We start from the raw sequence: 14734 nt of genomic DNA on the forward strand, positions 1-14734 counted from the left end.
TAAGTACAGAGCGGTTATAAGCATATCGGTTGCTTACCCCCAAGATCGCCCGGCTGACTGCGAGCGGCGCTGGCCGCCACCGCCCGGCATCCGCAGAGAGCCGGGCAAAGATCAAACCTCCAAACCCGAAGTACAGTTACTGCTGAATGCGTGTCGCTTTTCCACCATCCTCCACTCGAAAAATCTTAAGTTGAACCCATTGTAAGCTGGGGACCATCTGTATTCATCACAACTAATGAACCAACATTGATTCATTATTATTAACTAACTAAAGTCTATTTTATTTGGCTTTCCTTAGCTTTTACCTAATGTCCTTTTTTTTTTTAAAGATTTTATTTATTTATTTGACAGAGAGAGACAGCCAACGAGAGAGGGAACACAGGCAGGGGGAGTGGGAGAGGAAGAAGCAGGCTCCCAGCGGAGGAGCCTGATGTGGGGCTCGATCCCAGGAATCTGGGATCACGCCCTGAGCTGAAGGCAGACACTTAACGACTGAGCCACCCAGGCGTCCCCCCTAATGTCCTTTTTATGCCCAGGATAGCACATCCTCAGGCCTTTCTGCATCTGCCCTCCTTCTGGCCTGGGACCCTTGGTCGGGCTTACCTTGTTTTGATGACCTTGACAGTTTTGAGGAGTATTGACTAGATACCGTGTAGACTTTCAATTTGAGTTTTTCTTTCCTTTTTTGGGGTAAAGTTTATTTATTTATTTTAGTAATCTCAATACCCAACGTGGGGCTCAAACTTACAACCCCGAGTTGATGCTCTTGACAGTTACGTGGTCTTCCAGCTGAGTCAGCCAGGCGCTGCTCCGTTTGAGTGTTTCTGACGATCTTCTCACGGTTAAACCGGAGTTACAAGTTCCTGGGAGTAAGATCACGCAGGCAAAGCGCCAGTCTCCTCACATCAGGTCAAGGGTATATTTTACCAGCGTGACTTAGCGCTGTGGTCATTAACCTTGATGACATGGCAAAGGTTATGGCCGTCGGTTTCTCTGCTGCAAAAACGATGCATTCCGTGTCATGCCAACCCGATCACTAAGGTGGGAGGGGCAGCACCCCTGGAAGTCTGCACGGTGGTGATAGTAGTAACCAGCGAGAGAATCCGCAGTGTGGAAGGTGAATTTCAGAGGGTGGCCCCCGTCTCAGCTTCAAAGGCTTTGGGCTCTACCAGCTCGAGCCGGGAGCAGGTCTCATTCATCTTTATGTTCCCATACCTGGCGCAAGGCTGTCTCCCGAATGCACTGGGTATCTTTTTCTTTAGTAGCTGCGTTCTTTTGAAAATTGAGGTGAAATTCACTTAACATAAAAGTAACCATTTTAAAGTGCACAATTCAGTGGCTTTTATACATTCACAGTGTTGTGCAACCACTCCCTCTATTTAGTTTCAAAATGTTGTTATCACCCCCATTCCCCTCTTCCCTCAGCCCCTGTATCTATTCTGGTTTTTTCGTACAAAGGGAATCATATAACGCAAGACCTTTTGTGTCTGGCTCCTTGCGTGTAGAATAATGTTTTCAAGGTTCATCTGCATTGTAACATGTGTCAGAACTTATTCCTCTTTGTGGCTGAGTAGTATTCCTTTGTATGTATATATCACATTCTGTTTATCCATTCGTCCATTGATGGACATCTGAGTTGTTTCTACCCTTTAGTTATTGTGAATAGTGCTGCTATGAACATCTACGTGTAAGTATTTGTTTTCACGACCTGTTTTCAATTCATTCGGGTGTATACCTAGGCATGCCTGGATTTGTAAAGAAGGTAATACTTCCCTGCGGGTTTTCAGGGCGCTAATCAAATACAGAGGCTCTGGTTATGGACCAGGGCCTGTGGGAAGGAGATTTCTGACTTGGGCCTGGTTCAGGTTATCATCTTATCAATAAGTTGCATAAACACAGCACACATGTATCGAACTCACCACAACCAAGGATGTGGGAGAATAGTGATGCAAAAAGGAGCTCAGAGGGCGCCTGGGTGGCTCGGTTGGTTAAGCATCTGACTCTTGATTTCGGCTCAGGTCATGATCTCAGGGTTGTGAGATCAAGCCCCGTGTCGGACTATGCACCGGGCATGGAACATGCTTGAGATTCTTTCTCTCCCTCTCCGTCTGTCTGTCCCCCACCACTCTCTCTCATCCTTTCTCTTCCTCTAAAAAAAGAAAAAAGAAGCTCAGAGTTTGAGTTGACCATAAGCTCTACGTGAGCCAAGGCATGGGCTGCGCTAACAGAGGCATAGGGTCCGGAACACAGAAGATGATTGCCCGGCTCCACTGTGTAGTCAGGCCGACCCACTTGGAGCTCTGAGGCCTCTTTGACCTGCTGGGGTATGCTCGGGATCAGAAGAAAGTGACCAGACTACAGAGGCCCGGGAACAAGGTCATGCGACCGGTGGGCAGAGGCCTCAAGTGTAGGCAGGATGGCTGGAACAGGGTCTTTGTGGCCTGGGATCTGCAGGGTTGGCTGTCTGGGAGGAAGACTTTTTTCCTACCAAGTAGTGAGTTCCTTTCCTTTTAGGGTTGGGCGTGTGGAATGAGCAGGGGACAGAGTCAGAAGGACATCAGGTGAGCTCAGTTGACTCTGGGGGTCAGGCGATGGCCCTGAGGTTTTTCAGTACTAAGAAACAGACTTAGCCTGAGAGAGGAGCAGAGAGAATGAATCTTGGGGTGTTGGGTTTTCTCTCCCCCTTCCCCTTTACCGCTCTTCCTCTCCTCCTCCTCCCTCCTCCTTTTCCTCCAGGCTGGCACCCCGAGCCATTCTATCCTGGGGAGAGGCAGCGAAATCCCAGCACAAATTAAGGAGTTTGTTAAAATGAGGGGCTGAAATCAACAGGGCAGGATTTAACTGGCTACGCTGTAAAAACCCAGGAAAAGGCTTGTCTCGTTATGGTGACTGGAAAAAAGCAGAGTATACAATTTTGGATACCTTCTGACTAGGTTAGAATGCATAAAAAACTCTAGTATAAAACACACCAAAGTCTTTTTTTATTATTATTGAAGAATAGTTGACATACAATATTATGTTAGTTTCAGGTGTACAACTAGTGATTTGATAATTCTATACGTTATGCAATGCTCACCACAGTGTGGTCACCATCCATCACCGTATAATGTTCTCACAATATTATTGACTATATTCTCCACGTTGTACTTTTTCATCCCCCAAACACACCAAAATCTTAACCTCAGTTATCTGTGTGGATCAGAACTGTCAGAATTGTTTATTTTGTGTTTTACATTTTTCTGTACTTTTCAAATATTCTGTAATGATTTCTATAATCAGAAGGAAAAAAATACACTTTAATGCTTGAGAATGAATTTAACTGGGATAGACGTGGGATGCCATGGTGCCCAGAATTCTCACCCGGCCTCTTCCTGCTCTGCCCTGCGCTGGCTGTATGACCCCTCACCTCCCTGCCCCCGCTCTCCGTGGTTCTTCTGGTCCCCTGGAACCGTCCATACAGGGCCCTGTTCCCAGCAGGCACTTGGGAAACTTTAGTAAACACATGACATTTAGCTTGAAGAGCCATACAAATAAGTGACTGTAAAGGAGGAGGGAGAACCCTCACTCGCTCTGAGGTAGAAAAGACCTGAGGGGTGGGGAGGCCACAAGATGGATGCAGCCGGAGGTGTGGGGCATCTGCCAGGGTGGAGCAGGCCTCTCCTTTCCCACTGGCGCTGCAGTCACCACCCACCTGGCAGGGGACACAGGCTGCCAGCGTCCTGAGGAGCCAGGGTCAGTGTGTGGGACTCATGTGGTCTCCAGACATCACCACAGGAGAGCCCAGAGTCACCGAGCACCTCCCTAGTGCTGCCCTGGGCTGACCCTTTACCTGCATTCGTTGAATCCACACAGGGAGCCCACCAGGTCGGTGTGGTTACCCCACGCTGCCTCCAAGAAAACCGAGACTCAGAAAACGAAACACCAGGTCACACAGCTAACACACAACAAAGGTGCTCTTAACCACGATTGCACACTGCTTCAGGAGAGCCTCCAACACTTCAGCTTTCCGCTCCGTGGCTTGTGTCTTGTCCTTCTTGGCCTTGATATGGTCCACTGATGGCTTGGTTATCGCACGTGATGACACTTTATGGCCATGGAGGAAAGAACTCCCGCTCACTTCCTCCTCTCTCGAGGATGGCAGAGTACTGGAAGTGGGCAGAGACCCTCACCACCACCCCCAGCCTTGGCTCTGGAGGGCTGTTCTGGGCCCTGAGGGCAGGTGGGATCTCTGTGGAAGTCACATAAGGGAGGTCTCAGGTCCCAGGTCGGGATGAGTGACTATAGCTAAGGGCATTGTCATCAGAGCCTGCCCTGGACAGTGGGACTCCCTCAAAGGGGAATCGGAGGACATGACTGCAGAGGGCCTTTCTATCCCTTCAGATTCTAAACTCTCAAGTCCAAGACTCTCAGATATTCAGGGGGGAGGGGGCAGCGGCCAGGCCGTGGTTGATGCCTTCTATCCAGGGTTAGAGCCACGGGCACCACTGCCACATACCAAGAATGGCGCTGGTGTTTGTGTGGCTGTTGGTAGGACTTCTTCTGAGGGTGAGAGAGACTAGCCCCTGGGGGTCAGGGTACAGCTGTCTCTGAACTAACTTGACAAACATTTTCTATCATGTGCTGGGGAGAAGTGTTATCTGGGCTGAGTGCTGGGGACACAGAGGGTAATCACCCAGTTCCTGCCCTTGGATGGAGGCAGATAGACCCAGAGCTAGGGGGCTCAATGTTAGGGCAGAAGGATACATACAGGGGACGCAGGAGGCAGAGGAAGGGCCCCTAACTCTGGGGACATGCACCGAGGGCTGGTTCTTTCCTCCCTCCGGTTCCAGGAAGGCCTCCAACAACTTGTGTGGCCCATGCTGGTGACCTCAGGATGACCAGGTTTGTGCCGAATTTGCCTGCTGCCCAAGCCTCAAATAGACTACATCGTGGCAGCCCCGCTCTGGTCCCTGGACGTTAGGAGAGAGTCATGGCTGTCTCATGTGGCCCGTTGGGTAACTGAGGAGAGGCTAGTGGTTTGTGGGCATTGAGTAACCGCTGGGCTTCCTGAAACTTCAAGTTTCTTTCACTTCCCACCTTCCTCTTTCAGGGTCAAGCTGGGGGCTGGGGAGTAGCCACAAGCCCACGTTTGTGTATTTTTTCATTCAGTAGTCAGTTGCTCACCACCTCCCCTGCTCCTGCCTGTCATGGGCTTGTAGGACTCAATGAGATATCCACGGGGCTCTGCCCTTCTGGATCCGCTGGCTCAGATAATGGCATCTATCCCTACAGCCAAGGCAGAAATCTGGGCATCAGCCTAGACTCCTCCCTCACACCCCTTCTTGTCCGCCTTCTCTTTCCCTGTAGTGCTGCATGCTTCTCCTGTCATCATTTATCATCTTTTCTCGAAAAATCTCCAATGGTCCATCTTTCCCTTCTAGACTCAATGAAGGCAGGGACTGTGTTTATCTTGTTTCCCGCCATATTCCTGGCACCTGGCACAGTGCCTGGCACTTACTAGATGCTCATTAAAGAGTGTCGAATGAATTAGGAGTCCCTCTATTCCCATTTCCTTAATATCCCTTGGATCCATACTCTCTTGCTCTCCCGCAGCCACGGCCTTTCCTCAGATCTCATCCTTCACCAAACTACTCACCAGACTACCTCATCATCTCCCCCATCCACTTTATTCGCCACACTACAGCCAGAGTGCTCGTTCTAAATTGCCCATCTGCCCTCCTCAGAACCCTTCCTGGCCCCGCACCACTCACAGGAACAAGGCCACATTTCTGGGATGAAAAAGTGAGAGCAGGTATGACTGATCAGCCCAAGCCCACTCTCAATTCCCGGTGTAAATGGTCAGGAAGATAAGCAAAAAGACAAAACCTGCAGTGATTACTGTACACATTAAAGATAAGAGAAGATCACAAGGCAAAGCACAAGGGAGAAATTACATTAACTAGATGACAAATGGGGACAGATTGAGAAATACATTCTCGGATGACAACATTACCTGCTCCTCCCTCTGAAACAGAACAGTATGTGTACTTGGTGTCATTAACTGACCATGTCCCTCTCCTGTCTTTACTGCAAGCTCCTTAAAGACAAGGACCATATCTAATTTGTCTTGGTGTCTCTGGCACCTAGCTCAGAAGTTGGCCCATAGTGGGCACTCAGTAAATATTTGTCGAATGAATGAATCAGAGGATTAAATGAATTAGCGAATGAAGAACCGATGGCTTCCAAAGTCGATAAAACAAACTAACCCCCACTGTTTACTCTTTTTTTTTTTAAGGGGCAGAGGGAGAGGGAGAGAAAGGATCTTAAGCAGCCTCCATGCCCAGCACAGAGCCTGATGCGAGGCTCGATCTCACAGCCCTGAGATTATGACCTGAGCCAAAATCAAGAATCGGGTGCTTAACTAACTGAGCCACCCAGGTGCCCCAACCCACTGTCTACTCTTCTATCACGGACCCACCGACGAGATGGACATTTGGTCATACTCTGATAACACAGGATATGTTGTAAGCCAGTCAGGGTGGTTGAGGACCCAGATTCTAGGACCAGAAAACCTAGTTTGAGTACTGACTCCACTAGTTATTAGCTGTGTGAGCTTAGGCAAGTAATATAACCTCTCTGTGCCTCACCTTTATCATCTGTAAAATGAATATAGTAATAGTACCAATCTTATAGGGTTGTTGTGACAACTAAATTTACATCTGTGTGTAAATTTAGTGTGTGTGCATGTGTGTGTGTATAACTTCAGCATATATATGCACACATACCTATATGTAAATTTACATGTATCCTATAGATTACCCTATATTCACTATATACACAATATATATATATATACTATATATACTCTATAGTATAGATACTATATACTATATATACTGTATACTATACTATATATACTAAATACTGTATATACTAAATACTATATATACTGTATACTATACTATATATACTAAATACTATATATACTGTATACTATACTATATATACTATATACTATATATACTGTATACTATATATACTAAATACTATATATACTGTATACTATATATACTATATACTATATATACTATATACTATATATACTGTATACTATACCATATATACTATATACTATATATACTGTATACTATACTATATATACTAAATACTATATATACTGTATACTATACTATATATACTAAATACTATATATACTATATACTATATACACATAGAATATATATGTATATACTATATATCCTATATACACCATATACTATATATACTATATATATATATACTATATACTATACTACATACTGTATACGCAATATACAATATAGTATTGTATATTTTCTATATATAAATATCTATATAATACTATATACATATAAAAACTATATAACACTATATGCATATATATTTGGCATTGCTGTTTAAATGACGGTGAATGTTAATGACGATGGTGATGACATATCCCTAATCCACCCCATCAGCTTTTCTTTTTCTGTGTCTACACTGTCTGCCTAATGGTGGAACTGAGACTGCCATTGCTAGGAAGCAATGCCACATAAAGTTGAGAGGGTGAGGAGGTGGTCCCCGGCCCGGCTTTATTTCTGTCTGTTCAAGACAGTGAACAAAAACAATTAATAAGGAACCTACGAAAAGACCACACACGAGAAGGAAGAAAATTGTTCTGAAGATTCATACGAAGAGCTTATTATCCCCGAAATGATTTTCTGTAAGAAAACGGAATAAAACCCTAAAAGTCGTCTGTTTGGTATTCTCAGAACAAACACACAGCCCAGGAGGCTTTGGTATCATGGTTATTTGCTGGGTGCCTCCCAAGTGGGCAAAAGATGTGAATAGTCAGGTCACAGAAATGGCAAAGCGAACGGCTCTCAAGGAGGAAAAGATGCTTCTCTCACTCCTAAGAGAAGTGCAGACCAAAATTATAACAAGACATAAGTTTTCACCTACCAAATTGGCGGAAATCCAGGACTTTGTTTTCTCTTAATGATTTTATTTATTTATTTGTTTGTTTGTTTGTTTTAGAGAAGGAGAGAGCAAGAGCCCGAGGGACTATGAGCAGGGGGAGGAGCAGAGGGAGAGGGAAGGGAGGAGCAGAGGGAGAGGGAGAGGCAGACTGATGCTGAGCCCAGCTCGGGGTGGGCTCCCAGGACCCTGAGATCTTACCCTGAGCCAATACCAAGAGTCAGACGCCCAACCGACTGAATCAGCCAGGCGGCTCCAAGTCCAAGACTTTACTATTGCAGGATCGTGAGGCCCTTGTGAAATCCATTGTGAAATCCATTTTAAATCCTTGTGGGGATTTTACTTCAAAGAAGTCATCCCTCCCTCATTCCCAGCAATGTTATTTAACTGAGATTTCCTCCCTTCCAGCTCCAGGGATGGCCCTGACGGGCTGAAGCCTGCTAACGTTCTCATCATCCAGAAGAGATCATCCAATATTATGGGGTGACCTTGGGCAAGCTACTTGGTACTCTGAGCTTTGTTTCTTCATCTGTAAAAGGCAGACGATGGCACAGGCTTGTGGAAACCAGCCAGGATAGTGGCTAGCACACACTCGGTAAGACATTTATTAACTTGGTAATTGAATACATAAGAATTTCAATATATGTGCTTGACTAACCTGAAGGTTTATACAATGAACAAATTAGAGTTCTACTTTCTAAAGCATTATAAAAGATAAAAACAAGAAAAGCCTAGAACATATAGCAAAGCAATAAGGAAGCACAAAAATAAAGAGGTAAAATGAGACTACATCATTTATGAAATAGATACAAATAAATTAAGCTATGCTATTGAAGGCAAATTTTCTCACATTCTCACGTTTATTTTATTTCTTTAAGATTTTATCTATTTATTTGACAGAGCAAGAGAGCACAAGAAGCGGGAGCAGCAGACGGAGAGGGAGAAGCAGAGGGAGAGGGAGAAGCAGACTCCCCACTGAGCTGGGAGCCTAACGTGGGGCTCGATCCCAGGACCCCAGGATCATGACCTGAACCGAAGCCAGACACTTAACCAACTGAACCACCCAGGTGCTCCTTTAAGTTTTAAAATTTATTTTTAAGTAATGTCTACACCCAACGTGGGGCTTGAACTCACAACCCTGAGATTAAGACCTGAGCTGAGATCAAGCGTTGGATGCTTAACTGACTGAACCATGTAGGTGCCCCAAGATTTTTTATTATTCAAGTCATCTCTGCACCCAGCGTGGGGCTTGAACCCACAACCCCGAGCTCAAGAATCACACGCCCCACTGACTGAGCCAGCCAGGCGCCCCGGAAAGACTTTCTAAGTGTATTGACTAATAGAGCGTCAAACTAGATAAAATACGAATAGAAGGACAGGTTGATGTAAATAAAAAAAAAGAGTAAGAGATACATCATTATCAGCCTAATAGGTTATGTAGGCTAGAAATAAGTATGGATATACTTTATTTGAAAATATATGTGTGTATATAGTACAACTAGACTAATAAAATATCGAAAGATGGATCCTGTAAAAAGAGAACACATATCTCCTTTTTAAAAATCCATAGAATGCATAAAATGAAATTCCAAAAAATAAAATATACACAAACTCCACACTTCAATTAAACCAATGTCCCCGATGTATCTGCAAATAAAACTAGAAATTCATGACACAAGTTTACGTAATTACAAGAAACAACATCAAGACCAAAATAGTCCCCTAAAAAGACTTCTGATCAGGGGTTAAAGAAAAATTAAAAATGTTGGGGCGCCTGGGTGGCACAGCGGTTAAGCGTCTGCCTTCGGCTCAGGGCGTGATCCCAGCGTTCTGGGATCGAGCCCCACATCAGGCTCCTCCGCTAGGAGCCTGCTTCTTCCTCTCCCACTCCCCCTGCTTGTGTTCCCTCTCTCGCTGACTGCCTCTCTGTCAAATAAAATCTTTAAAAAAAAAAAAAGAAAAATTAAAAATGCAATTATTTTAAAAATAGTGATAAAGAAAACTTTCCATATAAAAACACAGGTAACGGAGCCGGAGCAGAGGTCAGTGGGAAATCATAGCCTTAAATGTTTACTTTATTTAAAAAGAATGACAATAGGCAAAATAAGCATTCGCTTGAATACAATTGTAGAAAAAGAAGAGAAGAGCTACTCTTTATGAAGAGAAAGAAAATAATAAAGGCAGAAACGAATTACTTAGTAAACTACTAGAAACTGAGAAATACATTCAGGCGCATTTAAAAAAAATTCTGCAGTAAGACATAAAAGGCTGCACGGACTTGGTTCTTCCGGTCTATCTACCCCTTGACAACCCTCGCCCCTCAGTCCTGGACACTCGACACCTGTGATTCTGAACTATGGACCCCTCGCTCTCTGAACTCAGGAACCAAATAGATTGATTCAGCTAAAATGTTTGCGAGAGGACTGGTGTCCCCGGTTCCCTGAGCTCTTGTTCCTTGCCCACCACTGCCGTCCGCTAGTGACATTCACCTGCCTCTCAAGCCCCAGCTGAAATGTCCCCTCCTCTATGTCGGCCTTGGGGACCTAAACTACAAGTCTAGCCAGAGAGGGATAAGCAAGAGAATGGGTAAATCCAACATTTGTGGCAGAGTGAAGGTTAAGTCCCACTGTGGGGGGTGAGGAAAGCTGCCTGGTTGAGGGGGCATTTGAGCTGGTTCATGAGGAAGAAAGGGCTCAGCCAGCCAAGGTCAGGGGGAAAAACACTCCAGGAAGAAGGAAAAGCATGAACAAATGCAGGGGTGTGTGTGTGAAAGCACCAAGTGCTTGGAAGAAATCTGGGACTTCCCACATGACTGGGGTGTGGGAGGCTAACGGGGAGTAGGGACTGGGGAGTGTGAAAAGGTCACCGGGGCAGGTCACGAAGGGCCTTGAATGATATACTGATGAGCTTATGCTTCAACCTCCTGTGGGTGATGGAGATTACCAGAAGTTTCTGCGCAAGAGTGTCAAGTTGGGACTGTCAGATGGTCAGCTGCCTGAGCCCCACCCTCATTGAGGTGGGGAAAATGGGGTGGTGGGTGGTATGAGGGAGGATTCCCTAAGCCGGCAGGCTGCCCAGGAGGAGCCAGGGAAAGGTAGGGAGTGCAGCTCTGGCCCTGGAGGCCTGGGGCTGGGGTGAAGGGCTCAGCCCTGTTCCTTTCTCCTCCTTGATCCATTTCCTGGCTCCTGTGTGCCACCCCCACCGCCATCACAACCAGGGAGGGTCCGGGAGGCAGCTCCTGGCACCTCCCTCAGTCACCATGGGGCTTTTCTACCCACCCATTTGGCCCAGCCCACACAGGGGCCTCTGTGGTCAGGCCTTTGTGTCTGCACAGTGGCCCTCTTTGTCCTGAGCAGCCCCCCCCCCCACCTCCCTCCTGCCCTTCTCTCTTTCCCTCTCTCTCTCTCTCTCTCTCTCTCTCCTGTGTCACAAAAAGTACCAGTTTTGCAGAAAGAAAGCTAGGGCTCTAATCTTGGCTTCTGCCATTGAATCTCTGTATGGCCCTGAGCAAGTTGTCTTGTTTCTCTGAGCCCTACTTTTGGGTCCACGACAAGACGCTGGGTGAGGAATCAAACTCCTGGCAAGACCTGGTCGGCCGCCCAGTGCTGAGACCTAAGCAACAAATGACGCCCGTGGGGACCCCTACCCAACATCCATGCTCTTCTCTGAACCTGCTGCTTACATCTCCAACCTCATCCTGTCTACTGCCTGGCCAGGTGGCTGTCATTCTCCCATCCGACAAATGGGGAAACCAAGGCCTGAGGACAGGGCTGACTCCATGAGTGTGTGACCTGTATGGTGATACAGGGCTCCCCCTTTGAAGGGCCCTGCCCTTGAAGTACGGCTTTGCTGTCCCATCTTGACATTCTTATTAGTTTTTGAACAAGGGCGTCTTCATTTTGCCCTGGGTCCCACAAATTGTGTAGCTGGTCCTGCCCGCGGGGAGCTGGAGGGGAGGCTTGCCCGGGTCTGGACCAGGCTTCCTGCCCCCTGGGCTGCCTCCCCTGGGTGCCTGCACCCTGGCATGCCAAGAGCCAGAGCTTCTAGTTTGCATTTGGCGTCAGGGGCCTGGCCCCTGCCTGGGAAACCTGAGGAGCACGGGTTCCCAGCCGGCTGGCGAGGGAGGGAGCGTGGTCCAGGCTGCGTGCAGAGAGCAAGAAGGGCTGCTGGAGCCAGCCCAGCCCTGCGTAACCTGAGCCGCCATTGTGGCTGCCAATGCCCGGCTCTGCCGTCACTCCCTGAATTCAGCAGGGCCTTCCTTCTCGGCAGGTTGGGAGTTCCAGGGTCGGGAGACCCACCCCAGACTCACTGTGACTTTGGACATTCACTTCCCCTTTCTGAACCTCAGTTTCCCTGTTTGTAAAATAATCATGATAACCCCTGCCTCTCAGGGTTCTGGGGAAGATTAAAGGACATAGTTGAACGCAAGGACCAGCACAGAGGTCATCACTAAATCAAGTTCCTACTCACTCACATAACAAATATTCGTGAAGGCTGACCAGTGAGAGGGGCAGGGCTAGGTGCCGGGCATTTAACCGTGAACAGGAAGACCGTGGCTCTGCCTTCAAAGAGATGCTCACTAGAGGGGGGGCTGCGGTGTGGTAAATGGGGTGACCTGATGGCGCTCCTGGGCTGGGCCTTAGAGAAGCAACGGGGAGGGGGGAGAGCCAAGAGAAGGAGTCAAGGGCAGAGAAGCATGAAGGGACATTGCAGGCGAGGGGAGCAGAGAGGGCCCCGCGGGAGGCGAGCGAGCCCCCCACCCCCCTGCAGCACGGGGGCTCAGAGGCAGGGAGGGAGGTGGAGACGTGGGAGGGCCTGGAGGGCAGGCTGCAGAGGGGGGCTTTCTCTAGAGGGTGGTGGAGCCACAGAAGGTGTGCGGCAGTTGATGGCTGGGAGGGGTGACAGATACCCCACGCTGGCCTGTGAAGGAGGCCTTGGAAGTATCCCCGCTGAGCAGGGGCAGGGGCTGTCACTCCCAGCACCGATTCTCAGAGCAGAAACTTTTCTCGGGGGAGATGAGAGAAGTAGAGAGTGGGAAGATGAGAAGGCTTAAGAGCGCCAAGTGCCTCCTCAGGGTCGGAGAGACAGGAAGCCTCCTAATGCATGGGGAGAAGTGCTCTTGGGCTCACCCTTCCCCATCCTGACCTGCTGCTGCTAATGGAACCCCGCAACCATCTCCCTCCCACGGCTCCATTAACCCACCTCTTGGGGACCATTACATCCCTGGGTCTTCACCACCGTCTGCCTGGGCTGGTTGGTTCCAGGAGGGCTCCTCGGAGGCCCCTCGACCTTCCAGAGAGGGCCTTGTGGGGGGCTTATGGAGCCTCAATTTCCTGGCCGGGTCAATGGGTCTAAAATCTTTTAGCCACAGAAACATCTATATTTTCTCGACAAATTGTCACCAGGAAATGTAAATAAGTACGGAGATAAAAATAAAGGCAGTAAGTCTGCAGTGGATGGGGGCTCCTGAGGCCGCCCCAAGCTGGGGACTTTGGAACCTGCTGGATTTGATCTCTCAAGCCCGGTGATGAGAGTGTCAGGGGAATATGTCAAGAGACCCAGATTTCCAGCCCCTCATTAGAGGGGATACTAACCCCTCAAACCTGGGCAGCTCAGGAGGATGGGCAAAAACCTTAAAAAAAAAAAAAAAAAGGAACTTCGGTCAGGCCAGTGAGAAAGCAGTTATTACCATTTTGCAGAAGAAGACACTGAAGCCCAGAGTCAGGAGAGGTGAGGCAAGACCCCAAGGCCGTAGGGTTCAAGGACAAGTCCCTTTCTTCTGTTTCTCAGACCTCTTGAAGTCACTTGTTGTGGGAGCTCTGCCTCAGGGTGTCTCAGGAATGCGGTTTCTTTGACTGTAAAGTAAGAGAGTTGGACTAGGGCACGAGCAAGACTCTGGACGACCCACTCTCCAGGAGGCTGGAGACGGAGGCAGAGCCCTGAGTCCTCATCTTGGTGTCAAAGGAATTTTTTCTCTCGAGCTTAGTAGTAGCTACAGCAGAGGTCTGGAGGCTTGGGAGAGAGAGGAGAAACGGGTGTTGGCTGGGGCCTCCAGTGACCGGGGGACTTCTCCACATTGGGACCCCAAGGCCTGGGCTCCGTAAGTGGACCAGCTTGGACAATAGGTGGAAGATGCTGGACAAGAGGCCTTTGTGTCTTCCAGGCGGGGGTCCCCAGGGCACTGCAGAGGCGGCTCAGCCACCCAGGGCTGTGTGTCCACTCTGCTCCTGCTCCTGGCAAGACAGCAGCCAGTGTCCCCAACCTCGTGGGGCCAGCAGCCAGGCCTCAGTCAGCTGATGCGGAGCCCAGCAGCACCCAAGGCCCCAGGGCCCTGGGCAAGCTCCTTGGCCACAGAAAGAGGCCTCCTCTGCACTTTCTAGACACCCACTATCCAAAGCCCGAGACGGATGAACCCTGTGATTGCCTCTATGCCACAAAAAAGGAGGCTTCGAGAGGGACTGAAACTAGGGATCAAGGTTTCCCCCCGTTAGTGCTGAAGCTATATTCCTGACACCTAGACCAGAAGAGGGGGGGATTCATTCATTCGTTCATCCATTCAGCATTCAACAAGTATTAAGCAACTCGTGGGAACACTGGCATGGGCTGTAGGCCTTCCTCCTCCCGGCGCTCACAGTCTAGAAAAGGCACAGCCATAGGGTCCCTGACCAGAGAAGGCCTTCAGAGTGGGGTTGAAAGCAGAGAAGGGAGTGCTGTGTGTAGTCTGAGAAGGCAGCTCAAACGAAGCAGCTCAAGATGAGGG

The 14734-nt window shown here is 48.3% G+C and overlaps 1 long non-coding RNA gene across 2 annotated transcripts in view; it reads left to right on the top strand.

Moving 5' to 3' along the window:
* LOC148108751 (uncharacterized) overlaps positions 1 to 9945 on the top strand; it is a 43451-nt gene extending 33506 nt beyond the window's left edge. The window contains exons 5-6 of one of the 2 annotated variants that reach the window (XR_015726927.1): positions 8383 to 8569; positions 8875 to 9945. This is a non-coding gene — a long non-coding RNA (uncharacterized LOC148108751). Of the gene's footprint in view, positions 1 to 8382; positions 8570 to 8874 lie in introns of those variants that run through there. The other variant, XR_015726928.1, reaches the window with a different exon arrangement.
* Positions 9946 to 14734: the final 4789 nt, after the last annotated feature.

Source organism: Ursus americanus, chromosome 16, assembly GCF_024610735.1.
Source record: "Ursus americanus isolate L20-20 chromosome 16, mUrsAme1.1.p, whole genome shotgun sequence".
Classification (NCBI taxonomy): domain Eukaryota; kingdom Metazoa; phylum Chordata; class Mammalia; order Carnivora; family Ursidae; genus Ursus; species Ursus americanus.